The sequence below is a fragment of the Leucopleurus acutus genome (assembly GCF_964270905.1).
Source record: "Leucopleurus acutus genome assembly, chromosome: 3".
In the NCBI taxonomy this organism is placed as follows: domain Eukaryota; kingdom Metazoa; phylum Chordata; class Mammalia; order Artiodactyla; family Delphinidae; genus Leucopleurus; species Leucopleurus acutus.
This window is the reverse complement of record NC_139145.1, coordinates 40,328,733-40,342,667: the sequence shown is the minus strand read 5'-3', so window position 1 is coordinate 40,342,667 and position 13,935 is coordinate 40,328,733. Positions and strand designations below refer to the sequence as shown.

The 13,935-nt window shown below is 44.8% G+C and overlaps 1 protein-coding gene across 2 annotated transcripts in view; it reads left to right on the top strand.

Moving 5' to 3' along the window:
- The first annotated feature begins 223 nt into the window (after window positions 1–223).
- The window catches only part of TTC1 (tetratricopeptide repeat domain 1), an 80,257-nt gene continuing 66,545 nt past the window's right edge, over window positions 224–13,935 (top strand). The window contains exon 1 of one of the 2 annotated variants that reach the window (XM_082837334.1): window positions 224–253. The gene's annotated coding sequence lies outside the window, so the exon portion shown is untranslated. Of the gene's footprint in view, window positions 254–5,729; window positions 5,811–13,935 lie in introns of those variants that run through there. The other variant, XM_082837333.1, reaches the window with a different exon arrangement.

The following is a 13,935-nucleotide window of genomic DNA, read 5'->3' as shown; positions in this document are numbered from 1 at the left end:
ATTTCTGCAGGTTCTTCTTATTAAGAGCTGAAGTCTAATTATTCACTCCTTGAATAGAATGCAGCAGAAGTGACCCCGTGGGACTTCCAAAGTCATGTAACATAATTCAATCCTCATGTCTTTCTCTCTTGGGATGCTTGCCCTTGGAACCTACCTGTCATTTTATGAGGAAGCCCAGGCCACATGAAGAGGCCACAGTAGATGTACCTGCCAGCTGAGGTCCAGCCAACAGCCAGCCTCAACCACCAGACATGTAAGTGACCCTTGAGTGAGAACCACCCAGCTGAGCTCAATTAACACCCAGCAACATGATAGATAATAATGAAGGACTATTGCTGTTTTGCACCACCTATTTTGCTTTACAGCAACAGATAACTTGTAAATAAGGGAAGACCTAAGATTTCTACTTAGACAGTATGACCCTGGAACCCACACTTATAACCATTACCCCTAGGGCCAGGAAGGGTTTGTACTTTGTGGTTTGATTTTTTTTCCCCCCAGCTTTATAGATGTATAATTGACAAGTTAAAATTGCATATATTTAAGGTGTACAACATGATGTTTTGATATAAGCATACACTGTGACATGCTTACCACAATCAAGCTAATTAACATATCTATCGCCTCACATGTTACCTTTTTGTGTGTGTGGCAAGAACACTCTCTTAGCAAATTTCAAGTATACAATACAGTATTATTAACTATAGTCACCATGGTGTACATCAGATCTCCAGAACTTATTCATCCCGCATAACTGAAACTTTGTATCCTTTGATCAACATCTCCCCATTTCCCACACCTCCCAGCCCCTGGCAACTACCATTCTACTCTTTGGTTTTGTAAGTTCAATGTTTTTAGATTCCATATGTAAGTGAGATCATACAGTATTTGTCTTCTGTGTCTGGCTTATGTCACTTAGCATAATGTCCTCCAGGTTCATCCATACGGTTGCAAACGGATTTCCTTCTCTTTCAAGGCTGAATAATAGTCCTGGGTGTGTGTATAAATTGTTTTCTCATTGTTCTGGAAGCCAGAAGTCAGATCAAGATGTCAGCAGGGTTGATTTCTTCTGCGGCCTCTCCCCTCGGCTTGTAGATGGCTGTCTTCTCCCTGTGTCCTCACACAGTCTTTCCTCTGTTCCTGTCTGTGTCCAAATGTCCTCTTCTTCTGAGGACACCAGTCATATTGGATTAGGGTCCACTCTAATGACCTCATTTTATATTGCTGACCTCTTTAATGACCCTATCTCCATATACAGTCACATTCTGAAGTGGTGGGGGTTAGGACTTCAATATATGAACTTGGCGAAGGGGGCGGGCAGCAGCGGGGAGTACACAATTCAGTTCTTAACAGGTATCCCAAGAGCCCTGGGACTAAAGCCAAAATGTTAGAACACATCAGTGAGATAGACATTGTTACTGTCTCATTTTTAGGCTTAGAGTAGTTTAAGTAACTAGTCCAAGATTAGGTGGTTTCCAGGTAGCAAAGCCAGAATTTGAATTGAGCAGCCCCTCTGACTTTGCTCTACACGCCCCTTACCTGGAACAACCTTCTTTGTATGTTGAAGGAAGCACCTCTCACCTTCCTGCTTCTCCAAGCTCCCTACTCCTTCCCTCTGACTCTGTCTGCCCGTCTCTGGTCTTGAGCTTTTAGAAAACAAAAGCCGGGAAACCTTGCAAGCTTCTCCTGCTTCCGCCATCCATGCCTCACTGGAAGGAATGAAGCACAAAGCCTACTGTCTGCTTGAATGAAGGGAAAGGGCAGAAAGGCGTGGGGCAGAAACATGAGTGAAAATCACAAATATCACCCAGTCACTCACGACCCAAATGTCCAATGAATCCCCATCCAAAGGGTGAATCCAGCCACTTAGATGCTCCGCATGCGTGATACACGTCAGGATGAAGCTCACTGACTCCACACCTGGCTGAGGAATCCAGTCCACACAGCTAATCTAGCTCAAGACCATCCCTTATGAGCGTCCGCAAAGCAGGGATTGATGAGGAAGCACCTGCTGCAGCATCAGGGTTGAAGCTGCCTCCTTCCATCCCTCCCTAGCTGACCCCAGGACAAGCCAGCAGGTTTCACAGGAAGGGGCTCCCAGGGCAGAGACTGGTGGCTGTCCTGACACAGCAGAGTCAGCAGGGCTTCCCCTTCCCAACAGGAACACTCTGCTGCCCCAGAGAGCCCGAGAGGCTGGCCAGCCCCTGGCTGTGATGCACCCAAGGAAACACCTGAGCAGGATTCTCCCCCTCACCTGCCCCCCACTTGAAATCACCTACACGGAGATGTCAGAAGGCACTGGATCTTCCCCACTGCAAGGTTCAAGCCCCAGCTATTCCAGCACAGCTGTCCTTGAGCATTGTCCCTAAGGTCTCCGAGGGACCGGTGTTCTTTCAACCATTTGCCACATATTGCTGAGGCCTCCTCCAAGCCAGGCATGCTTAGGATACAGTGGTGAGTAGACAGAGCCAGCCAGCCTCTCTGCCTCGGCGAGGGGGATGTGGCAGGAGTGCCAGCCGAATGGAAACTGGAATTCACAGTCCAACTGTGCCTCCTGCGCCGGTGGCCCAGGGGCCCTCCCCAGCATCTGCTGGGCATGAGTTGACATGCAGGAGATCAAAGGAGTCTACAAGGGCAGTTTTGTAGGTGGGCATCAGGGAACAGAGAGACAATGCTCTCTTTTTCCCAGCATCACTGGTCTCTACCGCTCTCCCTCTGCCGACCTACTTTATTTCCCTTGACAGAACCCCCCTTCGTGTTTACACTCCATGTCTTCACTTGCTCTCCCCCGTTTCCTCTCCCATCCTTTGTAAACAGGCTTTCATCCCCACCACTTCCTGGGAACCATGCCTGTCATGAAGGGCCTCGATGCTGCCAAAGCCAAGCCTTTTCTCAGTCCTCATCTTCCCGCACCTCTCAGCAGCATTTAGCACAACTGATCAGGCTCCTCTGTACTTTTAAGCACTTCTTTTGCACAGTTTCCAAGCTCGCTGACTACTCCTTCTCAGCAGAGAGCCTTCTCATCTTCCCATCTTCTCGGTGTTGAAGGTCCCCACTGCTCCATCCTTGGATCTTCCTCTTCCCTCCCTGGTGACTTTATCCACTCCCGTGGCGTTAAAGTCTATCCACACCGTGATGACTCCCAAATCATGTCACCAGCCCAGGCCTTTCATAGGCAGCTCAAGCTTCCCATGCTCCCAGCTGGCCTCTTGGTTCCTCCCGAATCCCAGTAACTGTATCACCATTCACCTGATTACACAAACCAAATATCCCAGAGTCTCTTTGACTTCCCTGTGGATCTCAAACCCCACATCAACCATCAATAGGCTTGATGGCCTCTTTTGCAAAACGTATCTGGAATCCATCCACTTCTCACCACCGCCACCATCACCTTCTCCAGCAGTTGCCTCCCAACTCAACTCCCTGCTTCCCCCTTAGAAAACTGTCCATCTGTACCACCCTCCCCAGCGGCAAGAATGGCCCGTTGGAAAAGTAAATGAGACCATGCCCCTGCTCAAACACTCCAATGAGTTCCCACTACAAGAAATCCACATTGCATGCAATGCTCTGCTCCCCCATTTCTTCTCCCACCTCCTCTGCTATACTCTCCCCTCCCTCTGCTCCAGAAACACACTGGCCCCCTTGATGAACACACCAGGGATACGCCTTTCTTAGGGTCTCTGCCCTTGCTGTTCCCTCTGCCTGTGCTACTCCAGATGTTTACAGTTTTCACCCCTTTGGGACTCAACTCAGATGTCACCACCTCAACGAGGCCTTTGCTGATCACTGGTTGTAAAATAGATCACCCATCGCTGTAGCTCCTTACCTGGCTCTCCTTATTTTGTAGCACTTATCAAGAGCTGGCCTGTTTGTTTACTTATTTATTTATGGGCTGTCTCCTCCACTAGAAGCTGAACTCTACCTGGGCAAGAGCTTGATCCCTTGTATTTACTTCCGGATCCCCGGATCAGAGAATAGCAACTGGCATATAGCAGGCACTCAGTAAATAGTTGTTGAATGAATGAATGATGTTTTGGTATCTGGTCCCTGGCCAGCCCTCAGGGAGTGTTGTGCCAGTGCCGCCTTTTCCCAGCTGTGACACTGATGATGAGCGCCTCTTTCCAACTTTGCTTAAAATCTGCAGTGATGGGAATATTTATACCACAGGAATCGGTAAACGTGACAAATCAGGGCTTTGATTTTTCTTTTTTGGAAAGCAGTTTACCAGTACACCACTTTTAATCTCTGAAGAAGCTCTTTCCTCAAAGAACTTTGGGACACTGGGGGCCCAAGCAGCACTACCTCTGGGCCCTGATGACAAAATCTGATCCTGAGTTAGAAACGGAAGTATTCTGTTTGGAGCAAAGCTTGGTTTGGGTGCTGTGAGACCTAAAGGGAAGACACCTCCATCTGGCCTTGAGGGTTTGCAGCTTTGGGCGGGTGGGGACTTAACCCCACAGGAGAGGGTGAGCTCTGGAAGCACCAGGTGAAGGAGCCGCACTGGTCACACTTGCGGCTACTCTTTCATGCAACTTGCGGAAAGCAGTTATTACTGAGGTGGGGGGAGAAAAGGAACTCACAGGGGCTCCAGAAATATTGGGGGAGACTCAGAGGGCCTGAGGCTTGATAGATGGGGGTTTACTAGGCAGAAATATTGTATACTTATTTGTATGACCAAATTTGCACCCTCTGACCGGTGGGACTAGAGCTAGCCCAGTTTGGAAGGACATGGGCACTCAGAGGCTGGTTCTTGTATCTGAGCTGCCAGCTTTTAGTACACAGAGCTGGGGCTGTGGTTCTCTGACTCAGAGAGTAGAAGAGCTTCTCAAGGGCTTATTAGAAACACAGACTCAGCACTACCACCTCTGGCCTCCTCCATCTGATTTAGTAAAGCTCCGCAAACTGCATTTTTAGCAAATGATCTAGGTGGTCTGTAGACAACATGTTAAGAAGCACTGTACTTTAACCTGCACCCCGTCAGGAAAAGGATCAGAGTTTACTCCCCTCCAGATCCCCTAGAGGGTCCACTGTCTTCGGGGACCCACTTGGGTAAACACTGAGTTGGAAGAGCCATTCCTCTCTCCCCTAGTCACTGACTTTTGTCTGCCACCTGCCTTAAGCCCAGGTGGCTTCAGAGAAAGGGAACCTCTCATCTGACCCTTCTGCCCCAGATTGTTGACCTCCCCACCCCTGCCTCCAGCGAGGAAGAAGCTAGGCCAGGGGGTAAAAGGGCGATGCTGTAACAAGCTCGGAGACACGGTTTCCAGAAACCAAACAGCAGCTGTTTTCATGCCTTTCCAGTCACACCAGGAAGTTTCAATTTCCTCCTCTTGCAGGCTCATAAACATTTGGCGTTCGGTTTCTGTGTTTTCTGCAACTGCCGGAAGCTACCTTCGCCATTCCGGGCGGGGGCGCAGTGCACGCCCAGGTGCGCAGGGCTCTCCTGCGGGCGCCCGGAGCGGGCGCCGCCGCCGCGTCTCCGTCTGCGCGCAGCAGAAATGAAGCCTTCCGGGGCCTCTCCTTGCCACCCAGAGCCGGCCTGCCTTCCTCTGTACGTGCAGAGACGGGGAAACAGTTCTTTAGACCGCTCCGCTGCCCCTTCCCCTGAGCTGGTGCTGGGAGTGGGGCAAGCTCGGCGCTGAGGAGGACCCGGGCGCCACCTGCCGTCCAACGCGCCTAAGCGACGGGAGTGTGAACGCACCAAGTTGCTTTGCAATTCCCTGGCCTCCCCAGAATTCAAGTCAAAGAGACGGAAGTGCACCAAACACCAAGGGAGTGGATTTACTGAACTTCTTCCCTGTACCCGACAGGTAGGTGTACATCTGAGTCCCTTTCTGGAGAGCTTTGGGACTAGTGAGGAAGGTCAGATTCAGACTGCATTTTTCTCCCTGGGCTTTACAGAGGCGTGCCAGGGACTTCACAAAACTATGGGATAAATGTGGGGCATCTCCTGGAGCGCCAGTTTTATGGGGTGAGACAAGAATTAAAACACTTTTAATATAAAACTAGAATTTTAAGATAAACAAGGGACTTGAAAGAAATTTTCCTCTCCCTATAGCCACTTGCAATTGACCTCCCCAGACATTCTGGGTTCTGCATTCACTCTCTCCTGCTGTTAGGGATTTTTTAGTGGGAAAAGCTGAGAAGCTCTAGATAAAGAAACAGAAGCTGTTGAAGAAGAAGTGGAAAGTGCAGTTAGGTAAGCCTTAACTACATGGAGGCCTCCAGGGAGAAGGTGAGGCAGGGGCATCCAGGAAGACTGCTGAGGAGGGGGAGCTGCAGCCCACGTGGAAGGATTTGGGAAGGCAAAGTGGAGGGGAAGTGAAGGGAGAGGAAGGGAGGGTATTCCTAGAGGGAGAGACAACAGAAACACAACCTAGCTGGTCCCCACTGTCAGTGGAAAAAGTGGGCGGCGTGGCTGTGGTGTTCTGGAGGCCTCTGAAAGCACAGCAGGAAATATTTTTTAAATTGATAATCTGTTGAGAGTGTGAAGACAAAGGCAACCTCATACAGTGCTAAGGGGTGATCTTAGTGCAGACATTTTGGAGGACAGCTTGGCAATATCTGAAATATTTCAAGTAAACATTCCTTCAGCAGAGCATTTGTAGGCCTCTGACCCACAGGGAGACTCTTACAAGCCCCCAGGGATGTACAAGGATGTTTACTGCAGCTTTGTCTGTAGAAGGGAAAAATGGAAATGATGCAACTGTCCATCCAGAGAAAAACGCTTAGATAGATTATGCACATCCCTGCTGTGAAATGCAATGTGGTGGTTAGCAAGAATGAGGTCCCTGGCTGTATACTGACATAGAAAACCTCTAAAATGAGGTGGACACTATGGAAAAGGCAGATTACATGACCATATATATAGTTTCATTCCATTTACATACATTTTAAAGCTGTATGTTTGAATGTATGATTCTCAGCCGGAAATGGGAATGAGAGTATGTACTAGGGAAAAAAAGAGGAACAGAGAAGGTCTTCTCTTTTTATTTCATATATTCCCTATCTTGGCTTTTTTGTATATAGAAAATATATATATATATTCCTAAAGTACTCTAAGGTTTTTTTTTAATTGTGGTCAAATACACATAACATAAAATTTACCGTCTTACCTATTTTTAAGTGTACAGTTCAGTGGTGTTAAATATATTTACATTTCACACTGTTGTGCACCAATCTCCAGAACTTTTTCATCTTGCAAAACTGAAACTTGGTCAACAACAGTTCATCCACCCTCCACCTCCCCGCGCCTGCCCCTGGCAACCACCATTCTACTTTCTGTTTCCATGAGTTTGACTAGTCTAGATACCTCATGTACAGTATGTGTCTTTTTGTGATTGGCTTATTTCACCTACCATAATGTTCATTTTGTAGCATATGTCAGAGTTTCCTTTTTTTAAGGCTGAATAATACTCCTTTGTATGTATATACCACAATTTGTTTATCCATTCATTCATCGATGAACATGTGGGTTGCTTGCATCTTTTGGCTTTTGTGAATAATGCTGCTATGGACATGGGTGTATAAATACCTCTTCAAGACCCAGCTTTCAATTCTTTTACATATATATATCCATAAATGGAATTACTGAATCATCTGGTAATTCTAATTTCTTGAAGAACTGCCATACTGTTTTCCATAGCAACTGCACCATTTTACATTCCCACTAACAGTGCCCAAGGGTTCCAATTTCTCCACATCTTCACCAACAGTTGTTATTTTCTGGTTTTTCTTTCTTTTTTAAATAGTAACCATCTGAATGGGTATGAGGTGATATCTCATTGTGGTTTTGATTTGCATTTTCCTAATGGTTAGTGACGCTGAGGATCTTTTCACATGCTTGTTATCCATTTGTATATCTTCTTTGGAGAAATATCTATTCAAGTCCTTTGCCCATTTTTAAATTAAATTATTTTTTATTGTTGAGTTTCAAGTAAGTTTTTTTAATATAAATTTATTTATTTTTTAATTTACTTATTTTTGGCTGCGTTGGGTTTTTGTTGCTGTGCACGGGCTTTCTCTCTAGTTGCGGTAAGCGAGGGCTACTCTTCGTTGCAGTGCACGGGCTTCTCATGCGGTGGCTTCTCTTGTTGCAGAGCATGGGCTCTAGGAGCACGGGCTTCGGTAGTTGCGGCACATGGGCTCAGTAGTTGTGTCTCACAGGCTCTAGAGCACAGACTCGGTAGTTGTGGCGCACAGGCTTAGTTGCTTCGTGGCATGTGGGATCTTGCCAGACCAGGGCTCGAACCCGTGTCCCCTGCATCGGCAGGCGGATTCTTAACCACTGCGCCACCAGGGAAGCCCCTCAAGTAAGTTTTTAAGTCAGTTTTATTGGGGTATAATTTATATAAAATAAAACTCACTCTTGGGGGAGATAAACTAGGAGTTTGGGATTAACATATACACACTACTATGTATAAAATAGATAACAAGGACCTACTGTATAGCACAGGGAACTATGTTCAATGCCTTGTAATAACCTATAATGGAACAGAGTCTGGAAAGGAATATATATATATATATATATGTGTGTGTGTGTATATATGTGTGTATATATATATATATATATGAGTCACTTTGCTGTATACCTGAAGCTAACACAACATTGTAAATTAACTATACTTCAATTTTTTTTAAATGGTTTAAAAAAAATTTTTAACTCTTTTTTTAAGAGTATGGTCTGATAAAATTTGACAAACGTATGCATTCGTGTAACCAATACCAAAATCAAGATGTAGAAGATTTTCAACAGTCCCCAAATTTCTCTCATGTGCCTATGCAGTCAATCTCTTCCCACTTTCAGTCCTAGAAACCACTGATCTTCCCTACAGTTTTCCCCAGTGTCATACAGATGAAATCCTCCCTGGAGGAACTAAATATGGGAAACCTGAGTCTTAGTCCCCTCATCAGACCCTGTGTCTCTCTCTTTTTTTTTTTTTTGAATTTTATTTATTTTTTTATACAGCAGGTTCTTATTAGTTATCTATTTTATACATATTAGTATATATATGTCAGTCCCAATCTCCCAATACATCACACCGCCACAACCCTACGCTGCTTCCCCTCCTTGGTGTCCAGACCCTGTGTCTCTCAGAGTGGGATCTTGTGAGCTGTTTGGAGGTCTTTCTAGCATCTGAAACACAAAACTTTTTCATATGTATATAACCTTCTGTATCTGGCTTTGTCCACTTAGCATTATGCTTTTCATTCATGATTTGCATGTATCAGTAATTCATTTCTTTTTTATTGATGAGTGGCATTCCATTGTATGGATAAACCACAATTTGTTTATTAATTCCCCAGTTTATGGACATTGGGTTGTTTCCAGTTTGGGGGTATTATTAATAAAACTACTGTAAACATTTGCCTACAAGTCTTTGTGTGTGAATGTATGTCTGTTTTCCTTTCTTTTGGGTAGATACCTAGCAGTGAGATTGCTGAGTTGTATGGTAACTTTATCAAAACTGCCAAACTGTTTTCCGAAATTGCTGTACCATTTGCATTCCTGCCAAAAATGTGTGAGATTTCTAGAAGCTCCACATCCTCACCAACATCTGGTATTGTTAGTCCTTTCAAATTTAGTCATTCTAGTAGGTGTATAGTTTCCCTTGTGGCTTTAATTTGCATTTCCCTAATGACTAATGATATTGAACATCTTTTTTGTGTTATTTGCCCGCTGTACATCTTCTTTGGTCATGTGTCCAAATCTTTTGCTCATTCTTATTGTTTTTTTAAATCTTCTTATTCATTTTTAAGAGCTCTTTATATATCTTAGGCCCAATTCTTTTAATATATACGTGCTTTGCAAATATTTTCTCCCAGTTTGTCTTGTCTTTTCATTTCCTTAACAGTGTTCATGCTTTTTATTGTCCTATAAGTAAATTTTGAATTTAAGAATCAAGCAAACCCGGCAGACAGCTCTGCATTGTTGATGAGGCTTTTGGGGAGGAAAAGTTGGTCTTTGAGCAAAGGAATGCAGAGAAAGGAAAAATTTGTCCTTCTTCATTGGGAGGACTGAATGGAAAAGAGAAAAGACAATTGCTCCAGGTTCAAGCAATGTCCAAAGCTTCGTTGGCTGACTCTGCTCTGCAAGCAGAGTGAAGGTGGAGCTCCCCGACAGGATGAAATAATGACATGAATAAATGTGTAACTGCAGACAGGGGTAGGTGTTAAAAAGGCAAGATGCACAGTGCTCTGGCAGCTGAGGACCAGCCCCCTGGCCTGGTGGGGGGCGGCTTTCCTGAGGAAATGAAGCCTGAGCTAAGCTTTGGAAGGGTGGGAAAGGGAGCATTCCAGGCAGAGGGAACAGCCCATGCTCTGGCAAGAGGATGCTTTCTGAAAGGCCGGGGTTCATGGTGCTGATTGAAAGGCAGACAGGGACCAGACCATGCAGGGTCTGGAGGACTTTAGGTGGGTATTTTTGTCTTCATCCTAAGAGATTGGGATCAAAAAAGTGGGTGATGTGATCAGATGTGCATTTTGGAAAGATTAATTTGGCTGCTGAGTGGAGAATTAATTAAAGAAGAAACGGAGAATTAGTGTTCCATCAAAGTTAGTTAGTTAGTCAGTCCATCTCTCTAAAATGGCCATAATTAAAACAACAACAACAACAACAAAAAAAACCCAGAAAGTAACATGTGATGACAATGATATGGAGAAACTGGAACCGTTGTACATTGCTGGTGGGAATGTAAAATGGTACAGCCCCTATGGAAAACAGATTGGCAGTTACTCAGTAACTTAAACATAGAATGACCATGTGACCTGACAATTCCACTCCTAGGTATATACCCAAAATAATTGAAAACAGGGACTCAAACAAAAACTTGTACATGAATGTTCATAGCAGCACTATTCACAATAGCCAAAAGGTGGAAGTAACCCAAATGTATGTCAGCTGATGAATGGATAAACAAAATGTGGTATATCCATACAATGGAATATTATTCAGCCATAAAAAGGAATGAAAAGTACTATTACATGCTGCAACATGGATGAACCTTAAAAACATCGTGCTAAGTGAGAGAAGCCAGATACAAAAGGCCAGATGTATGATTCCATTTATATAAAATATCTAGAGTCAGCAAATCCATAGAGACAGAAATCAGTTACTGGTTGCCAGGGCTAGGAGAGGAGGAAATGGGGAATGACTGATAATGGGTACAGGGAGGCCTTTGGGGTGATGAAAGTGTTCTGGAACTAGATAGCGGTGATGGTTGCACAAAATTGTGAATATACTAAATGTCACTAATAGTAAATTTCATGTTATGTGTATTTTACTATAATAAAAAATTTTAGTGTGTTCTCATATCCCCTCATCTATGCAAGAAGGAAGTTGATTTCATTACATGCTTCTGGTCCTAACTTTTTAAGATGCCATAACTGCTCAGCTAGTGTACGTTGCTCTCTGACCACCCACAGGATGACTTAAGTAAAACACTGAATAGGCAATAATATTAGACCATAAAATGAGAAAGTACTCTTTTCAGTGTCTTTTAGTCCTTCCCATTACGTCAAATTGAAAGTCTGACTTTGATACTAGTAAAGCCCTAACACCCCTCTAACACTTTCTCTCAACCTCTGTCTCTCTCTCTTCCTCCCCCCCTCTCTTGTTTCAGTACAGAGAAAGCACACCTCAGGCACAGCCCTTTAGATAGGCAGCCTCGGAGCTCAATTTTAATCATATTGTTTTGTTTTCCTTGTATTTACTTCTGTTGAACACTTCTCTTTGGAGCAAGTGGCACTAGTATTTCAACTATGCAGATTACATAAAATTTTTCTTTTAACATAGATTTTAGGGCTTCCCTGGTGGCGCAGTGGTTGAGAGTCCGCCTGCCGATGCAGGGGACACGGGTTCGTGCCCCGGTCCGGGAAGATCCCACATGCCGCGGAGCGGCTGGGCCCGTGAGCCATGGCCGCTGAGCCTGCGCGTCCGGAGCCTGTGCTCCACAACGGGAGAGGCCACAACAGTGAGAGGCCCGCGTACCGCAAAAAAAAAAAAAAAAATTATTAAGTGGGGAAATTATTTTTAAATATATATTTTAAAATAATAGAGGACCACAGAAATAGCAAAAATCATGGTGTGGCTATGCTAATGACTGAAGTCTGGGAAACAGTACAGTGTTCAATTACTGCTGCTACTTCTCAGGATCTAGAGGCCATCAAACCTGTGTAAATTATGGGCTGTGGACAAAGTTCTGGCTAAGACTCGGCTAGTACCAGCCCTCACCCATCTCCCACCCTGTCACTGTGTCACTGTGATGGAGCGAGGGGAGTGAGCCAGGGAGGCCTGTGGCTTGGAAATTAAAGCTGAGGAGACAGGAACTGGCTTCTCATCCAAGGCCCTTGAAGCTGACCTTGAGGGTAACTGGGGACTCAGCTGTGACTCCCTCACAGAAATCCTCAGCAGGGGAAGGGATGGATGAATGGTGAAAAGAATCAATCAACCTGATCAGACTCACTGCTTCTCAAACCCCACCTCATCCTCCCGAAGTGAGAGGATCTATTAGAAACAGGTCTTCATGAGTTGTGCTCACCCTGCTGGTCCCAGTTACCCTCCCAAGAGGATGCTACTGGCAGAGTCCGTTCCTGTGAGAAGAGGTCATAATAGCTCTCCAGGCAGCCTCCACAAGCACTCAGACTTCTTCTCATCATTCATCCTATTCAAGGAGCCCCTCAGAGCAGGGATTACTAAGAAGCCCCCAAATAAGTACTGTTTCTAAATCTAAGATCTAAAGGGCTGTTCATTTTAAGGTATAATAAAAGCAGCTCTCTGTGCTTTAGTTCTTAGAAAAATCTTCCTAGATAAAACATTTTGAGGAGTTTCCAATGTCCTTCAAACTGATGCCTTGAGAGCCCCAGGACTTTAGCATAGACAGCTGGGTTAAATAGCAAACCAGCTCTGTAGCTTCCTGAGGGGAGGGAGGATCTATAAGAGATGCTAAAACATCACTGGGATAAATTAGTGGACAAGTTAATTGGTCTCATTCCTGCTCTAAAAGGCAGTTCTTGATGGGGAGATTTTTTTTAGAATCCACTCTTTCCTAACATAGACCTAACTCTGTACAGTGCACGTGTTTGGTCAGAGTCAACAAAACATTGGTAATCATGGCAAAGAGTATGTTTCTTAAAGCTCTAGTTCTGCCTGTGCCTGGGAACATTCTCATACAAATGTTTCTTCTCCCTTTAAAAACAGAGTTTAAAAAAAAATAGGTATTCAAATGATGATTATGTTTTGGCTCAAAAGGTATCACAAATCAAGATATAACTTTGTACAACTCCCCAGCAGAACCCAGACAAAAGAAGAGCCCCCTTAACTGAACTCAGCTCCTAGAGTAGAAAAGTCCTGTTTACAAACTTGGAAGAGATGGGTGGTAGGAAGCTCAGGGACAAGACTGGAAGGTCAGGCATGGGAGGGGTCCTTGTTGAACCCCGGGACTGTTTGTATATATCCATCAGCACATGGCCTCACAAGCAGCCCTGTCCTGGGACTCCCAGACACAGGAGGGGGAGACCCAAGTTCTACGCACTGATCCAGGAGTGTTAAACTTTCGGTAAGAGACCTCCACCTAGAAAATAGGTCTCAATCTGTGGGTGTCTTCTGCCCTGAAGTCAGGCGAAAGAGGAGTGGAAGGTAGACAGTTGACGTTGCTTCTTGCTGTTCCTTTTTGCCCACGCCAGAAAATAATTAATTTGTTTTCTTCCTAAGTGCCTGGTGGTAAAGAATGATTAATTCATTTGAACCATGCAGATGGGGTAGAACTAAAGTATGCTGAAAATAATTGAAGTTAGCCTCACAAAATCAGTGGGCACCTCACCAGAGGTGAAACTTTGAAACTAAATAATGGACCTGTTTATGAGGACTGGATAATTTGTTAAATAATCTTAATTTTGTACCCTTTAACCTTCCTCCCCAAAAGTTGTCTGATTCAG